Source organism: Clarias gariepinus, chromosome 20 (genome assembly GCF_024256425.1).
Source record: "Clarias gariepinus isolate MV-2021 ecotype Netherlands chromosome 20, CGAR_prim_01v2, whole genome shotgun sequence".
NCBI classification, from domain to species: domain Eukaryota; kingdom Metazoa; phylum Chordata; class Actinopteri; order Siluriformes; family Clariidae; genus Clarias; species Clarias gariepinus.
Window position 1 is genome coordinate 5,288,749 of NC_071119.1, and position 17,445 is coordinate 5,306,193.

The following is a 17,445-nucleotide window of genomic DNA, read 5'->3' on the forward strand; positions in this document are numbered from 1 at the left end:
ACAGTCTTGAAGGAGTTCCCAGAGGTGTTTGGCACTTGTTGGCCCCTTTGCCTTCACTCTGCGGTCCAGCTCACCCCAAACCATCTCGATTGGGTTCAGGTCCGGTGACTGTGGAGACCTTTTTTTGTTAAGTACATAACTCCACATGTGTTCATTCATAGTTTTGATGCCTTCAGTGAGAATCTATCGATGTAAATGGTCATGAAAATAAAGAAAACACATTGACAGATACTGTAGATGAGAAGGTGTGTCCAAACTTTTGGCCTGTACTGTATATATATATATATATATATATATATATATATATATATATATATATATATATATATATATATATATATCCATACATTGGATTTGAGGAAAAAGATTGGAAACATCTTTTACAGTGAAGTTTATTACAGTGAAACGATGTATCTATACTAATTGAACTAAACATATATGGAATAAAATGCAGCATTTTAATAATAATTGTATCTCAGTGTATGTTTCATGGTTTGTCAGAGTGAACTCAGTAATCAGTCAGTAACACAAAGTGCTCAGAGACTGTTCATGTATTTTACTGTATCTCATTACAGCTGTGTAGATCTGTGATGATGAAAGCAGTAACATTGAGATGGTTGTATTTAAGAGTCTCTCAGTGTCTCTGTCTCTGTTAAATCAGCAGAAGCCTGAGCTCAAGCAAGGCTGGATTGAGATGGATTATATTGTTCCTTTTTTTTTTTTTTTTTTTTGCTTTGTTTTTTAAGACTGTTACATTCCCTGGTGTACGTGTTTGTTTTTGGTATTGTGTTGTTTCATTCACTCTCTGTTTTTTTGCCTTCTCTCGCTAAAATTATAGGATCATCACATTGGTTGTCCGGGGTTCGCCAACCCTCCATTGAGCTTGGACCTGTCATCATAAAAGGGGCGGGGCTCCCTTGGCTTTCCGTCAGTCCGCCTGCTTTCCGGCCAGCGGGCGACTGCCCATTTTATGTCAACTGCATTCTTTGTTTTTGTGTTGACCTAAGCTTTGCCGCGTTTAGTCTGTGTTTAGTCTTCGGTGGTTATTCATTAGCCTGATGTTGCCTTTGTTCATTTAAACTTTTGAACACTCGTGAAATAGGAAACACCTGCTACTGATTGACGTTTGTAATGAACATTAAGCACTGCTTTGCTTTGATTGATCTAGCTCGATTGTTATTTAAGTCTTGCTAAAATAACCAAGAGAAAGGAGACAGGTAAATTTGTAGCTTAAACTTAGTTTCCTTTTGTTAATAGTAGGTAGGGAGTGACAGCCACCTTTGTACTTTGCTTTATTAGTTAGAGTAGTTTAGTTTGGGTGCCGTATGCGCCGAAGCTTTCGGTTTCTTTTTTACATTTTTTGTTTGGTAGTTAGAGTATTTGGGTTGGGGTTTAGTTATCAGAATTCCGTTTGCTTTTGATAATTTCTTTCTTTTGGTGTCAATCAGTTTCTCCTTTTCTCTTTACTTTATGTTTTACACTTTGAAATTGAGTAAAATAAAATACTTTGTTATCCTTATTCACTTGCCTCACGGATTTTCTTCATGGTTTACCCCAGTGGCAAAAACATCTCACTTAAATGTTACAGACCATCCCCAATAACATCTAACTCGTAACAAAGACATTTAACATATTTAAAATAATTCGCATTTAGACATTTCCCATTGTGGGATTGCTAGAGCAAGTTATCGCTTCCACAGAATACAGTACAGAATATATGCATGACTGTAAAGAAAAAAAATAGTACAAGACGGACCAGTTTTCAGATGGAAACAAAAAACCTAATGTACACTCCTGGGATTTGCATAAAAATGGAAAGGAGCGGGTGTAACAAAGTTACCAGAAGAACATGTCACGCCATTCCAGGTCACGCCCACCTGTCAAACCAAGCCATGATCTTCCACGACTCCATTCCAAACTCCAGTTCACTATTTCAATTTTGCCGCCTCATTAACCGGCTTGCGCACACCTGTTACTCATTTCATTCACTACTCTGCTCTTTTAACTTGCTCACAAACCACCACCTGTTGCCAGATTTTTGTGTGCCTTAATGCCCAATTCTCCAGCGATTTCACCTGCCTTGCTACTTGGATCTCGACTCACTTGGATCTCGTTTTGCTTCACGTCTTATATTGTTGTTTGTTTGGACTTCTGGATAACGACCCCTGTTCTGTCGATTTTTGCTGCCTTGTCGAAAAATGCTACTGTAGCACAAATCGATAGCAGAGTCTAATTCGTACCCTAAACCATTTCACCGGGGTAATGGCGCAGACATTAGTTAGGAGTTCATTCGCACTTATTGTTACTAACATTTTTGTAAAATTAATAAATGCTGACCAAAATTATTGAAAAACTACACTGTTGACGTTCAATGTTATTGGAAGAGCTGTTTGTTTTTATTAGCATTATAATAAATTTCATCAAAAACGCATGTCATCACGTGCGTAAGCATTTATGTATGAACTACTCTGTGCACTGAATAGTGCTGCTCACATATGATAACCACAAGATATTAAAGTATACAAAAAGATGAAAATGTGGGTGTTTAAATTTAAGTAATAAAGCTTTTCCACGATAGTTTCCTGCTCTGAGTTTTTAATTTCCTCAATGTTAAGGCTCATGTATGACAACTTATGCAGAAACTTAAATGTTTCGGTCAATTTAAGCAAAGGAAAACAGTTTAAACTCATCGTTAAGTCTCAGCACCAAGGTAGCATGGATTTATGGGTGTGGAAACAGAGTGAAAACTTGTGGGACTGCGCATGCGCAGATCCGGTAGGTAGCACAACTTGATGGGTAGCATGATTCGATGGAACACCTCCACTCTCGCGTCTCGACCACAAATTCGGATCAAGGACTCTGTTTGTCTTCTTGGCTTTGACCCACGCACACTCTCATCTCCACGAAGCACGCACAGCACCCCTGCTTTGCAACTCGGCCAACGCACGCCTCATCTTCACAAGGCAATCAGTGCATTCAACAACGCGTGCTCTGCACTTGGATTCACCACGCCCGTCCGGACCGTAACAGAACATATAATATGACGCCTAAGACAGTACTGTATAGAGATTTTTTTTTTGTTAATTATAAACAAAAAAACAAGATCTAAATGCAAATATATTTATTTGCAATATTTTCCTCAGTGCCGGGGTATTGTTTGCTGTGTGTCTGTTTTGGCTTTGAAGTGATTTTGTTATTGTATTAATTAATTTAATTAAATTGTATTGAAAAATGTCTGACTTACTCCACACAAAATCAGCCATTTATTTTATGATATCTCATTATTTGTTATCCTATGTGCTTCTTCTTATTATTGTTAAACAGAATGTAATTATAACTAGAACAAACTTTTTAAAACTTTGATTTAAACTGAGTAGGATGGGTTGTCCATTAGGATGATTAACTGGTTAATGTTTTTAATTTACTTAACATGTTTTAATATCTTTAAGATCTTGCTATTACTACTAAATGAAGTAATAACATTGTGCCACCAGAGGTCAGAGTTGTGACATTTAACAAGTTTTAACATGAATCCTTTTAACTGTTACACGCAGCGACTTTTCACCATTCTACATTATTTCATTTTTTTTCTAAAAATTAAAACAATCATAGTAAATTTGTAAAAAAATGTATCATTCTTTTCAAACAGGAAAATGGAGTTGAAACCGATTAGCAACAGTCCACACTCAGCATCTTAACAAAGAGACCACATGACGCTCTGTCTCACTCACGTCTGCTCACGTGAGCCTTGGTCTCTTCAAGGCGCAACTTCCGGTTGTGAAACAAATTTCTAATTTTTTTATGTAGCTTATCCTAATGGCTAGAAGACTCATCTAAAAACTAGAAGGCTGGATGTGGCCAAAAAGGGAACATAGATAACAGACATCAACACTAACATGCATTGTTTACCCATTAGCTTTATATAATAAACAATGACTGATTAGCTATGCTGTTCCCTAGTGTAAAGGAAATTCAATAATTAGAGTTGTCATGTTTTAAAATTATATGGAGTTTAGAGTTTGATTGGAGAAATCCAGATGTAGAATAAGGCCAAACAAACAGCAAATTGAGCTTTGGTAGTGCAGGAGTATCGCCATTACTCTAAAAAAATATTTTGTGGCCTTGTAAATTTCACAGTTATAAAAGGGTTATGTTACCTTAATAAAATCTCTAAAAGTCACATACTGTACATGATTGTTTGAGTTAGACAAATCAAAATAAATGCCTAAAAAAAACAATTATTCATTTTGTCTTAAATTTACACTATAATTTAAGTTTACTTCACTAGTAAAAATCAGTATTTGACTAACTGAATTATATTTTTAACATGCACTTAATATTTTTTGATACATTTCAATCAAAATATCTGTTAATGGAGTAATTGTACTGATTAGTTTCAAGAACTACAATTATCACTCATTCCAACTCAATATTCTTTATTTTTAACAACAAAAACTTAAATAATTGAGTAAATTGCCCTGTGCAAGTGCTCATGGGAAGTCTGGTGTAACATCAGAGACAAGAAGGCTGTGAGGATGTGAGAATGGACATGAAGCACCTGGAACATTCTGGAACATTCCTTACAAATCCTGGTGAGTAAACAGCTAACACAAGTTACTGTAATAATGACTCTGTCTGCCTGCACACACAACTTTATAGTGTGTGAGTTACTGTTCTGAATCCTGTCACAGCCGAGCTCCAGAGCTAACGATAGCTAGCAACAGGCCAGTCCTGGGGTTCAGTGTGATTTAGCTTGTTTGTTCCAACCACCAAACTGCTCAGCTAAAGCGCGTTTAATACAGACACTTAAACTCTGGTGTAAAAGGAGAGATTTAACACCGAGCAGCAGCGCGTGCATGTCCGGGTTTCCTCCGGGTTTCTCGGTGTAACCGGCCGCGGTTGTGCCGCAATATTTGAATTTCTCCCGCCAAATGCGGTGATTTTGCGCAGCCTACCGCCACTGTGGCGAGGATATAAAACTAGCATGTTCAAATAATTCCCGCATGTGTACCGGTCCACCTCACACACTGAACCGCGAGTCTGCTCGGTCACTCCGACACTTTAAGGAAGAAACTCAGAACAAACCCGGTTTAAACAGCAGAAATGAGGTGCAGTGTCCGGGTTCTGGCAGTGTTTTATCCGTTACTGTATATGAGTATTTTTAACATGATTAAAGCACGCAGCAGCAGATGTTATAAAATAAATGTGCTAAGTACTGTACTAGTATCTAAAGCTATGAAATATAAGGATTTGGTGAAAATACAACATTTCTCTCAGAATTAGAATTGGGAGAAAGTAATATGAAATTAAAATATTGAAGTGAAACATTGTGTATGTTCTGATATGTAAGTAAAAGAACCTAAAACTGATTGATTTTGTGTGTGTGTGTGTGTGTGTGTGTTTGTGTGAAACATGTTATATATTTTCTATATCTCTTTCACAGCACCAACACCACTAATGAAGAGAAGTTGAATAGAGATAAAACAGGAGGTAAATGTCAACTTTTTTAAATGTTACAGAAGTATTAAATGTGTAACCATTAAATCAAAGATAGAAATGGACTATTAGTCCAAAAAGTATGTATTTGAACGGAAGTACTATTTTACCAGTCTGGTAGACTTTATATTAACAGTCACACTTGTACTTACTTGTATACTATTGTTCCTTCTTTAGGTGCCAGCATTATGGGATGGCGGTGTAAGCTCTGCACATTTGTCGTATCATCAAAAGGAATTTCGATCATTATCGAGTGAAGCATGGTACTGTTGGTCATGGATATTTAGTGTCCTGTCTTCATTTAGACTGTCATTGCTTCTTTAAGACCTGAGAAGGTCTGCACACACATTTGTATGGATCCCACAGTTTGCAGGAAACTGAAGTGTGAAGGTGTGCAATCTTTCAGATGTAAAATGTGACTCATTAGATTCTAATACAAAAGTCTACTTTCCATGTGTTAACTGTATAATACTTGTGGCAGGAGTATTGTTTCTGAGACTGTTTACTAATAACATAAATTCAGCTCTTTGTTTATGATCTTGTTACATGTCATTTGCAAAGTAAACCAGGTTGAGTTTAGATTTCTTGTCAAATTTGGCAAATAAATGTTTAATTAAAATGAAAATGTGTGTATTGTTTCTTTCATTTAGTTAAAATATTTAGTAAATGTAGCACATTTGTTTATTAAATAATAGTATAATTTTCAGTATCTTCTACCTTCCATTTCAATTATATCTACTCAATTATTTTACTCATTTTCACTTTTCATTAACTTCTAATTTTCATTACATTTACTCAATTTTGTACATCATTGTACTAAATATAGTTATTCAGGTCTACTTAATTTTTTTACTGACTTGTACTCAATTCATGAAGTATATTTTACATGATTTTTACATTTTTTTTTTATATTTACTCAATATTTTTAAGTGTAAAAATGTTTCACCAAAAAAATTGAGTACAGCACAGTTTTATTTTTTAGAGTGATGATAGCGTAGAGGATGACATGCTATCCAGGCCACTTGATTCTCAGTTAGATCGTTGAGTAAACAGACATTAAAATTTTTTCAACTGTTTATCAAATTTGACCAAAATATTACATATGATCCTAACTTTTATTACAGTCCAAGCCTGCTGTCTTGTTTTGCACACTTGGTCAAGGCCCCAAAAATATATATAAAAAAAAAAAAACATGATAAAAAACTTGATAAATAATTTCTTTTTCATAGTGGTAACATTATAGTCAACCATTATAGGTTATGACTTTCAGAAACTTAAATATAGTAATTGAATATAGTAATATAATGACCATAAAATCTCAGAATGTTTTATTCGCAGTAAATATTTTAGTTCAGTTTTAATATTATGTGGCGCGTAACATGCCTCATTTATGTTGTTTTCTGCTTACGGTTTCAATATCAGACTTTTCCATAGTAAAGAAAAGTGTGGAGCAAACAGTGTTTGTCCATGGTACCTACAGTGCCGTGAAAAAAAACGTATTTGCACCTTTGCTGAATTTTTTTTTGTCACATGAAATTAATAAATTCATCAAAACAAATTGTAATATTACCCAAAGATAACCTGAGTAAACCCAAAATCAATTTTCTTTACTGATGGTAGTTTTTCCTAACATCATTTAGAGCCATTAGTTCTTTATTATAAGGCCCGGTAGGATTGTTTACTTGGGAAGAAGAAAATTCAGATGAGGATCTTCTAACTCAGCAGAGGATTAGTGTGAGCCCATGATTATGTAACATTTTCCTAACATCCTGGACAGGGTGCCAATCCATCGCAATCCATCACACACACACACACAAAGACACACACACACACACACAGTCAATTAGCCTAATCTGCATGTCTTTGGACTGCTGAAAGATAGTACCCAGAGGAACCTCATCAAACACGGGAAGAACAAGCAAAGTCCATGCACACACGGAGAATTAAATGAAACAGATCAAATGGTAAGTTCAAAGTGTTTGTTTTACAATGATACCATGAAAATGCATATAATTTCCTTTCTAGGATTGGTATTATAAACAATTAAATTTATACATACTGGTGAAATTCAGCAAAAAAAATGTGCTGATCCCTAATTGGTTTTAAATAAAGTTAAACCTGGTTAGTTAGTTTAAATAAAGTTAAATAACCTGGAAATAGCAGAAACGGTTCATGCAGAAACATAGTGAACTCCAGCAGAGTTATTTTTATATTAGAGAGCAAAAACTTTCTTGTCTTGGTAAGCTAGTACTCTGCACTGTTTTACCAACCAGTGGCGTGGCATGGGGAAAATTTTTGAGAAGGTAAACTGAGACGATCTCTATGTTCTTTTTAATTTATCACTGTGTGTGTTGTACTGTATGTCCTGTGTCGACGCTTTTATAGCCAATGAAATATAGCCAAGAACTTACAGAGTGCCCAGTATGAGTTTACACAAAACTGAATTATGCAGATGTTATCTGGAACCTGCTGCGACACACAATCCAGCCAATGTTTATGTTTACCGACACGCATTTTTCTAAAATACCAAAATATCCACCCTCCATATCTGTACTTTATGAGGTTTGCTGTGATGTAGATGGCATCTTTCTTCACGCTTTGTTGGTGCTACAGTATGGCAGTAATCACATCTGACTGGTTGATCCCTTTTATTTTCTTTTTAACCAAGGTATGCCAGCTTCACCCTTGGATGATGCTATAAAGATATTTTCAATTGATTCATATTTTGATTATTTTCCAGAGAGAGATGCCAACTCTGCCTGGCTTCCTTTTGACATCCCGGTAAAAATGCAATACCAAGTTTCGCCACATAACATTTAGGGGGTGCTGTTTCACGCACTGTAAAATACTGAATAAACACAAAGAAGAGCATCAGCAACAGCACAGAGGCGCTTATTATTACCGACACAATGTTTTATTGTTTACACAAAGGTTTTATTCGTTCTTTTTTTTGTTCACCTGCACCTTATATATTCTGAATAGCTGCTCTATTTATATCCTGTGTTTTGCTAATATTTGTCCTACACTTTGGTTTGACTTCCTGTCAGTGTTGCCCTTGTTTGCTTAATCTTCTCTCTTTAGCTCATTAGCCCTGTATTTTCTGTTTTGTTTCTTTATAGCATTACCTTAAGCCCTAGCCTTAGGTCTAGCCTAGCCATAGTCTAATCATAGTCAAGTTTTCATGTATCTGTATTTTGTATTTTATAATGTTTAAATTTCACTTTATTAAACAACAGTCTGTACTTGCATTCTGCCTTAACTCCCTTTTGTGACATTTAAGACCCGTTTTTACATATTTACTCACAGATTCTGATGACAGGGAAAGTTACAGTATTGAGTTAAATGGGTTGGCAGCAGAGTGGCTATAGTACTGTCGCCTTGCACCCTCAGGGTCTGGGATCAATTCCCACCTCAGGTCTGTGTGCATGGAAATTACATTTTCCCCTTATGCTTGGTGGGTTTCCTCCGGGTACTTCAGTTTTCCTCAGCAATCAAGCTGATGGTTTCATCGATGAGCCTTGCAACACAGAGTTCCCTTTTTGTTCAATTATTACTGCTATGTATTGTTGCTCAGGAAACAAAAAAGGCCATGGTGGCAGGCATAAAGTCAGTGCCTCTTACTGTCTGACAGCTCCAAACTTGGCTGGAAAAAAGAGACACACAGTACGTTCAGCACCATGGATAGCGCTCCTAAAGTATGAGGATTTATTTGCATTTTTATCCAGCAGTTATTTGCATTTATATTTACAACATTGTTGTGTTATAATGATGTATATACTGCAGTAATTCATCATGTTTTTGTTATATATAGCATAATTTCACAAAACTGTTAGGCTTTTCACCTGCTACATTTAGGATTTATTAATATATTTTTAGCAGGTTGAATTTTGTCATAGTAATTAGGTGACACGTTCTTGCATTAAATTTGCAATTACAGTATTTGTAGATTAACTTTTTCAGGAACTTTTATGCAGCTTTACTGTGGTGTTGCAGGGCAGGTTCCACTCTAATAGATTAGTTTTATCCGCTACTCTCTTCCACACATCTGTATGTGTGAAAAAAATTACATCAATAACTATATAAAACACACACACTCTTGCACACACTTTTTTTTTTAGGTCTGTTTAAAATGATGTGGTGGATTTTTTATTCTTCCCACAGTGAAGTTGCCCTAATTTAAAATATTAAACAAATAGTGTAACTTTGTAACAATGACCAGAGTCTAGTACCCTGGCTCTGTCGGTCCTAAAACCTGTTTGTCACGTAAGTGTTGGCACCCAGACCGATTTTAAAGTGTCTGTTGGTACCCAAACTGATTTTACTCCAGCGCCTGTGCCAAATCTAAATCTCAGTATTTCTGTTTTTGTTCCTCTCACTGATCTTCAAATTGGTTTTGTCCTGCCTCAAAGGAGGTCAGATACTTGACTTTTTATGCATTTCATTGTGCTATTGATGCTCACCCAGGCCCACTATATTTTTGTACTTTTATTATGTACCTTAAACTTTGTATTTTTATATTTCTTACCATGTAGATGCACATACTATTTTATTTTTGTGTCTACTCTTATTAAATTTATCATTCATATAACTGAGTGTGTGTCTTTTGGCTATTTGTCTGTGTCTCTTTAATTTTACATGTTGCACGTGTATCCAATGCCTGTTACATTACAGTTAAGATCTGCTGATCTGCTGAGCTTGTGTCGTGTCTAGGTTACTATGACATCATGTGCATCTCATATCTAAGATGGCTGCAATGCCTAAGGTTCATTGGGTGCATACTGATGATGTCCTTGCTACTGTGACATCACATTGTCCTTGCTTTAACTCTGTTGTCCTCACCTCACCTCTATAAGATTTGACTAGAATTAATATTTTATTAGCTATTACTGCATGCACAAGTATATTTTATGAAAAAATGCTTACAATGACTATATGGCCAAAAGTATGTGGACACCTGAGTTCAGGCCTACATGCAATTCGTTATTAGCCAGAATGTTAAAATCGCACTATTGTATTTAATTTCTAGGGGCCAGAACCTGTTCCAGCAGGACAATGCCCCTTTGCACAAACTGAGGTCATGGTTTGCTGTGGAAAAGAGCTTGGGAACTCCAACTTCACATTATACTTTCATGTCCAAACTTATGTCTTTGTGGCTAAATGCGCCCCCACCATGTTCTGAGGTCAACTGGAAAGTATGTACAGAACAGTGGATGTTAATGTTTTAAAACAGCAAAGCGGGCGAGAGATCAAAATCTGTAATTGGATGTTACAAGTACATATACACCGATCAGACATAACATTATGACCATCTGCCTGATCTTGAGAAGCAATGTGGTGTGTGTTCTGACACCTTTCTGTAGGAACCAGGATAAACCTTTCAGCAATTTAAGCGACCATAGCTCTTTTATTGGACCATACCCATTAGTCTAGCCATCACAATTTGGCCAGATAGTGTGTTTTAGACAATAACGTATTGGTACAAGTGCATCTAAACAGGCTAACAACTAGTCCACTTAAAGTTCAGATCATGAAAATGAGTGAGGGGATTTACACAAATGTAGAAGTTACAGAGGACAACAGGGCTGATTCCAGCGAGAGAGAGAACCCAAATAAAGATGTTTTTGGGAATCAGGACAACATGGAGACCTAGAGGCCCAGGTGCTGTAAGCAGTCTGGGAGTTCAGGTAACATACACTCAAATAGAAAAATATGTGTATTTGTATTGATATTCTTTATTTAATTAACTATCCATTACAAAAAGACTGTATATCTGTAAAATTTAGCTAAATAGATTTATTTATTATTAAAAATAATACTGCAATATGTTGACAGAATAAATTATTATTAATAAGTTTTATTACTATGCAGGACGTAGATATTTCTAGCTTCCCCCATTCTTACAGCTTTCTTTATACAAAATAAGTTACATTATCTTCAACAGCAGTCTAAAAATGTCTCCTTATTAGGCGATAATCAACAGACTAGAACATTTCAGGGAAAGGGGGGGAAGGCGTACTTGTTCAAAAACGCACATCATTCTCTGTTGATTCCTGTATATACTGTGTGTGTATATATATATACACTCAGCAAAAAAGAAACGTCTTCTGACTTTCATCTGTTTTTACTTTCAGCAAACTTAATGTGTAAATATTTGTATGAACACTAAAAGAGTCAACACCATAAGACATAAACTAAAAATGTTTCCCAATGTGTCCCTGAATGAAGGGAGGCTCAAAATCAAAAGTACCAGTCAGTATCTGGTGTGGCCACCAGCTGCTTGAAGTACTGCAGTGCATCTCCTCCTCATGGACTGCCTATTGCGGACAGTCTGAGCACTGATGGAGGGATTGTGTGTTCCTGGTGTGACTCGGCCAGTTGTTGTGGCCATCCTGTACCTGTCACGCAGGTGTGATATTCGGATGTACCCATCCTGTGCAGGTGTCGTTAGAAGTGGTCTTCCACTGCGAGGATGATCAGCCGTCCATCCCGTCTCCCTGTAGCGCCGTCTTAGGCATCTCACGGTGCGGACGTGGCGATTTATCGCCCTAGCCACATCAGCAGTCCTCATGCCTCCCTGCAGCATGCCTAATGCACGTTCACGCAGATGAGCAGGGACCATGGGCATCTTTCTTTGGGTGTTTTTCACAGTCGGTAGACAAGTCTCTTTAGTGTCCTGCGTTTTTAGAACTGTGACCTTAAGCCTACCTTGACCTGCTGTTAAGGTCTTAACGAGCATTCCACAGGTGCATGTTAATTAATTTATTGTGGTTAATTGAACATGCATGAAAAACATTGTTTAAACACTTTACAATGAAGATCTGTAAAGTTATTTGGATTTTTACAACATTATTGTTGAAATACATAGTCCTGAAAAAGAGGCGTTTCTTTTTTTGATGAGTATATATATCAGTGGCGGCTGCTAGCTTTTGATACAGGGGAAGCTCATATTTCTCTCTCCGCGTAAGGAAGACTATTAAATGGTTTTGCCAAACGCAGGTCAACAATATAAGCACAGTCTGCGTCTGCCATTATGCACAGCTTGCTAGCTGGCTAGTTTTCCCTTCCACAAGCTACATTGAGTATATGAACGAACTAACTTTACAATGCTGAAACAAGAAGCAAGAACGCTATAATATGTTTTTTGTATTATTTAAAGAATGATTTGTACAAACAAATGGTTCATATCACTAGCAAACAATACAGAGTGCAGCAGTTCGTTGTACCACTTCACCTGCAAATCCACATGGGACTAAACTCAAATCTCTGTAGCGCTGATGTATACTTAAGACATGCTGTCAATCAAAAAAGGGGTTTCGCCCTTTAAACATCTCCTCCAATCATCATGCACCAGCCCAGCGTCCTGGCCCGCCCACTGCTTCATTCACTCCCAGAGAAGCTAAGCTTTTTGGTGCATTTATCCAATTACCGTCTAGCTTTTCTGCAGGAAAAGTATGACGAGAAATATGTTTGTTGTTTTTCTGGGGGGGGAGGGGGGTTATGTTTGCATTTTTATCGATAAATCGCACGCGTTTATCATCCTTTTAATCAGCACTCTCAAATCTAGGTGCGGGGTAAGACCCACCATTTTTTTTTCAATGGGGCATGACTGAGCTTGGCTAGGATGGGGAAGATTCTGGCTTGCACTGAGCAGAGTATGTCAGCCATGTCAAAAAAATTATTTTAATGATTTATATCAGCTGTATGAATTCCACTGCTACCCAATCTGGATTGCTGTGAGTTGTGAGCATAAAACCTTTTCGCAAAAACCCTTTAAACACCATTTGGTTATAGGCACTTATGTTTACATTTAGGCATTTGGCGGACACTCTTATCCAGAGTGACTCACAAAAGTGTCTGTCATTGAATAAATTCTTACAAACTGTAAACCCGAATGAGTTGGCAAAACTCAAAAAAATTTGTTTAGTTACATTAAATTTTTTAAGTAATGATATTTGCAGTTTTAAGTAAACAGAACCATCAGTTTTTGAGTTTGTTGTACTCATTCATATTAATTGTTCTTTACTTGCAATAATGAGTAGCCTAACTCATACTACTACACTATTTAATAGTAATTTTTATTTTTTTTTTTTTTTTGCAATCAAAGAAATCATTGTTGGTCTTTTGCTTGCTTCTGGCAATGGGTCGCCACAGTGTACCATCCGGTCCGCACACAAGCTTGGCACAGGTTTTACACCAGATGCCCTTCATGAACCGCCCTCCCATTATATCTGGGTTTGGAACAGTCACTTCATCCAGTAGCTAAGAATTGAACCTGGGCCTTTCATGTGGCTGGTCAAACACCAACCACTGAGCCATCAACTTTAGGGTCCCAAACATAAACTTTAGGGTCCCCAGTTTTGTAAAGATTATACATATAGCATCATGCAAAGACAGACCAATCCACCATCTTGATCGAAACAGTTTACATGTGCATTATTGATGTCAGACACAAAATCGCTAAGCTGAAAAATTTTAAGTTGGTGGAACTTTTAGGAGACAGTTACTGTGGCTTAAAATATCTAAGTTGCTCAGCTAACTTGAAAAGTGTAATTTCTACAAACTCATACAGTAAATACCAAAAAGTTCTAAATACTTGTCAAGGTCTATTAATTTGAACTAATTGTAATGATTTAAATTAACAGTACTTAATATGTTTAAATACTTTGAGCATTAGGGTTTACAGTGCACATAAGATTATGCATATTATGAATGTGTTTTGTTGGATTCTCTCTTAATTAACACTGAAAAAAGTGAAACTGCTGTGTCATTGATACAAAGTATGTTTCTACATTGATCTAATTGTCACATCTGAGCCACCTCAGTCCTGGGGAGTAAGATCTGGCTCACCCGTCTACTGAGCCGTCGCTTTGTCTCCCCCTAGTGTGTCTGCGTGTGTAACATGTCTTCCCTAATTCCTAGATTACCTGCACCTGTGTCTACCCCGTGTGTGTCCCTATTTATTCCAGCTGAACCCGTAGCCCCTCGTCTGTTCACTGTTTCACCATGCTTTGTGTTTCCCCATGTGTCTAACCTTGTGTATTTTTTGTGTCAACCCAGGACTGAGGGAGTCTGCAGGCGGAAGGCCTTTTTTGTTTCGCCAACGGGAAGTTCAAGTTCAAGGCTGACCCTGAGGCAGCGCTGTGTTCTTCGCAAGGCTGTAAATCCAGCCGTTTGAGTGACCTAAGTACTCTTTATCATTTCCCGCCTGCAGACCCGGCCTGGGGAAGCTCGCCCCCATTCAGTTTTGTTATATTTTGTTTCGTTATGTTCGGTGTTGTGTTTGATCTTTAAGAATTAATAAATATCCTCATTTGTTTCTAGCCCTGCGTTTGCGTTCATTCCCACCATAAACATGACACTAATGGAAATTTTACATTTTCTATACGAAACTGATATTTTTACGTTGCTTAAAAGCAAACATTTCAGCTCCTGGTTAGCTTAAATTTAATCCGTTCACTCAAAGGACAATTTCTACTTCAAAAAAGAAGTTCACCATGTCACGTGACCTCATGACGTAGTATTATCGCGGACTGATTCCCGTTCTGCTGGCGGCCATCGTTTTTCAAAGAAAAAAACAGGTAAAAAAGCAAACTCATGTCATTTCTATGATAAATGTTAAATCAATCGTTTCCATGAGCAAACGACTGATTTATGTCAGGAACTACTACTTTGTAGATTGAGTTTTGCGTCTGTGTTTGCTGGCTACCTATTGAGTTTTGTGTATGTGTTTGCTGGCTAAAAACACCTATACAGTATTACCTAGCATTAGCAGGTAAACACCGGTGCTGTGTCGAAGTTGGTTCCCCCATCAGGATACGTTTTTTTAGCCCCACCCCCGTAAAAAAGGGCACAGGGAACGCGCATTTAGGAGAAGGCTCGCCCGCGAAAGGTTATGCGCAGACCACTGAGCTTCTACGGAACGCAGTAAAGGCCAAAAAGGACAGTTAGCGTTTTTTAATCCGCTGACGAACTCTAGCCATCAGGATGTGTTTCCCTTGTTATCTTGGACATATTTAGAATGATGAACCTCGGCTGAGTCACTTGTAGGCTGTAATAATTAACAATTGTCAGATTTTCACATGGTTAGCAAATAGGTTTATACAGTTTTTAAGCTTAAGTTATTAAAAATGCATTGTTTTATTGATTTTATTTTTGTTTTAGTAATAATTTAATAGTACAACATGGTATGGTTTTAAGGATGGTAATAAATGTTTTTGGAGGAGAAATTGTTTGTTCATTGTCTTCATTTATAAATGTAACTTCTCTACAACTGCAATTTTTTTTTATTTGATCCAAAGAATCATTTTTTTTTCATTTAAATTATGAATTCCTTAAATCTTTATTTGATGCAATTTAAAAAAAAAACAATTCGCACATTTAAAAGTGGTTTATATCAAGTTTTTAATTTCAGGTTAGATTTAGCAGAAAATTTACATTAAGTAATATAGACAACTCATTTATTTTAATTTAGAACAACTTTAAATATTTGGTTTGATTCACCTTCAGAAATTAGTTTACATGAACTTAAAAATTTTAAGTTACACCAGTGCACCTGTGTCTCCTGTACCTGTTCGCGCATCCTCGCCTGTGCCTGCACCCGTGCCTGTATTTGAGTCGTCACCTGTGCTAGGACCCACTGTGTCTGTAAGTTCTGGTTTTGATGTTAGTAAGCACATTGCTTTGGTGCCTATGCTCAGGGAAAGTGAGGTGGATTTTTATTCCCCTGTGTTTAGGCGCATCGCTGCCACTCTGCAGTGGCCTAGGAGTATTTGGTCCTTGCTTTCAGTGCAAGTTTGTGGGTAAAGCTCAGGAAGTGTGTTCTACCTTAACACTTGAACAAAGTGTTGATTATGAAACTGTTAAGTCAGCTGTGTTACGGGCATATGAACTTGTCCCCGAAGCTTATCGACAGAAGTTGATACATGCCAAATCCGCCAGCCAAACATTTGTAGAATTCACCCGCGAAAAATGAGCTTTGTTTTACAAGTGGTGTGCAGCCAGTAAAGTCACCACCTTTGACCAGTTAAAAAAACTGATACTATAAGAAGAGTTCAAAGACTGTATTTTGGATAAAATCTTGTTTATTTAAACAACGTTTTGGCTGACGAATTTGTGCTCACTCACAAAACTGTGTTTTCGCCTCCGCGGCGCAATATTACCAGTCGTAACCCTAAAGTTTCCACTAATGTGTCTAAGAATGGTAGTGATTCCCGTGAATGTTTCTATTGTCACGAATCTGGACATTTTATCGCTACCTGTCTTGCGTTATCTTGTAAGAACCGTCGTAAAGCACAGAACACTAAGAGTGTGGCTTTAGTTCATGTACCACCGCAGCCAGCTAAAAGTTCAATTTAGCTTTCGTTGGTGGATGCTGCTTTTAACCCATTTATCTTGGATGAAATGTTTTTTCTTTCAGACACAGATTCTGAGCCTACGCCACTTCGTATTCTGAGAGACAGAATCAGTCATTTATTTTGGAAGATGTCTTGCCCTTATCTGACCAGTCTAGTTGTGGTGCAGATGTTTTAGTTCAGGGAATTGAACTTGGAGTGGTGAAAGCTCCATTATATATGATTTATCTTAACTGTAATACCGTGTCTGGCTTTGTTAAGGTCGCAGTTTGTCCTCAGTTGCCAGTTAAAGAAGTATCTCTTATTTTGGGTAACGATTTAGCTGGTGGTAAGGTTTTTCACTTGCCTGTTGTCACAGATGCTCCTGAGATGAATGAAAGTGACGCACTGTCACGTGAGTTTCCCTCGGTTTTTAGAACCTGTGTGGTGACACACGCTCAGGCTTGTAAAATAAAGGATGTTGACGATTTTTCTAATTCATTTATGTGTAGTGATAATCCAGTATTTGAAGACGAGAATTTGTTTTCCAGTCCACTAGGATAAGAGGATAAGGCCTCCTCTGTACAAGATGATGTCGCTACTTGGGGTGTTGGGCGAT

General features: G+C 37.2%; 1 protein-coding gene and 1 long non-coding RNA gene across 2 annotated transcripts in view; one reads left to right on the forward strand and one right to left on the reverse strand.

The window, feature by feature from the left end:
• The window catches only part of LOC128508231 (C-type lectin domain family 4 member M-like), a 302,540-nt gene that overhangs the window by 37,301 nt on the left and 247,794 nt on the right, over window positions 1–17,445 (reverse strand). The window lies entirely within an intron of this gene.
• On the forward strand, window positions 4,276–6,051 carry LOC128508797 (uncharacterized). Its single transcript, XR_008355954.1, has 3 exons — window positions 4,276–4,592; window positions 5,444–5,490; window positions 5,674–6,051. It is a non-coding gene; the product is annotated as an uncharacterized LOC128508797 (long non-coding RNA).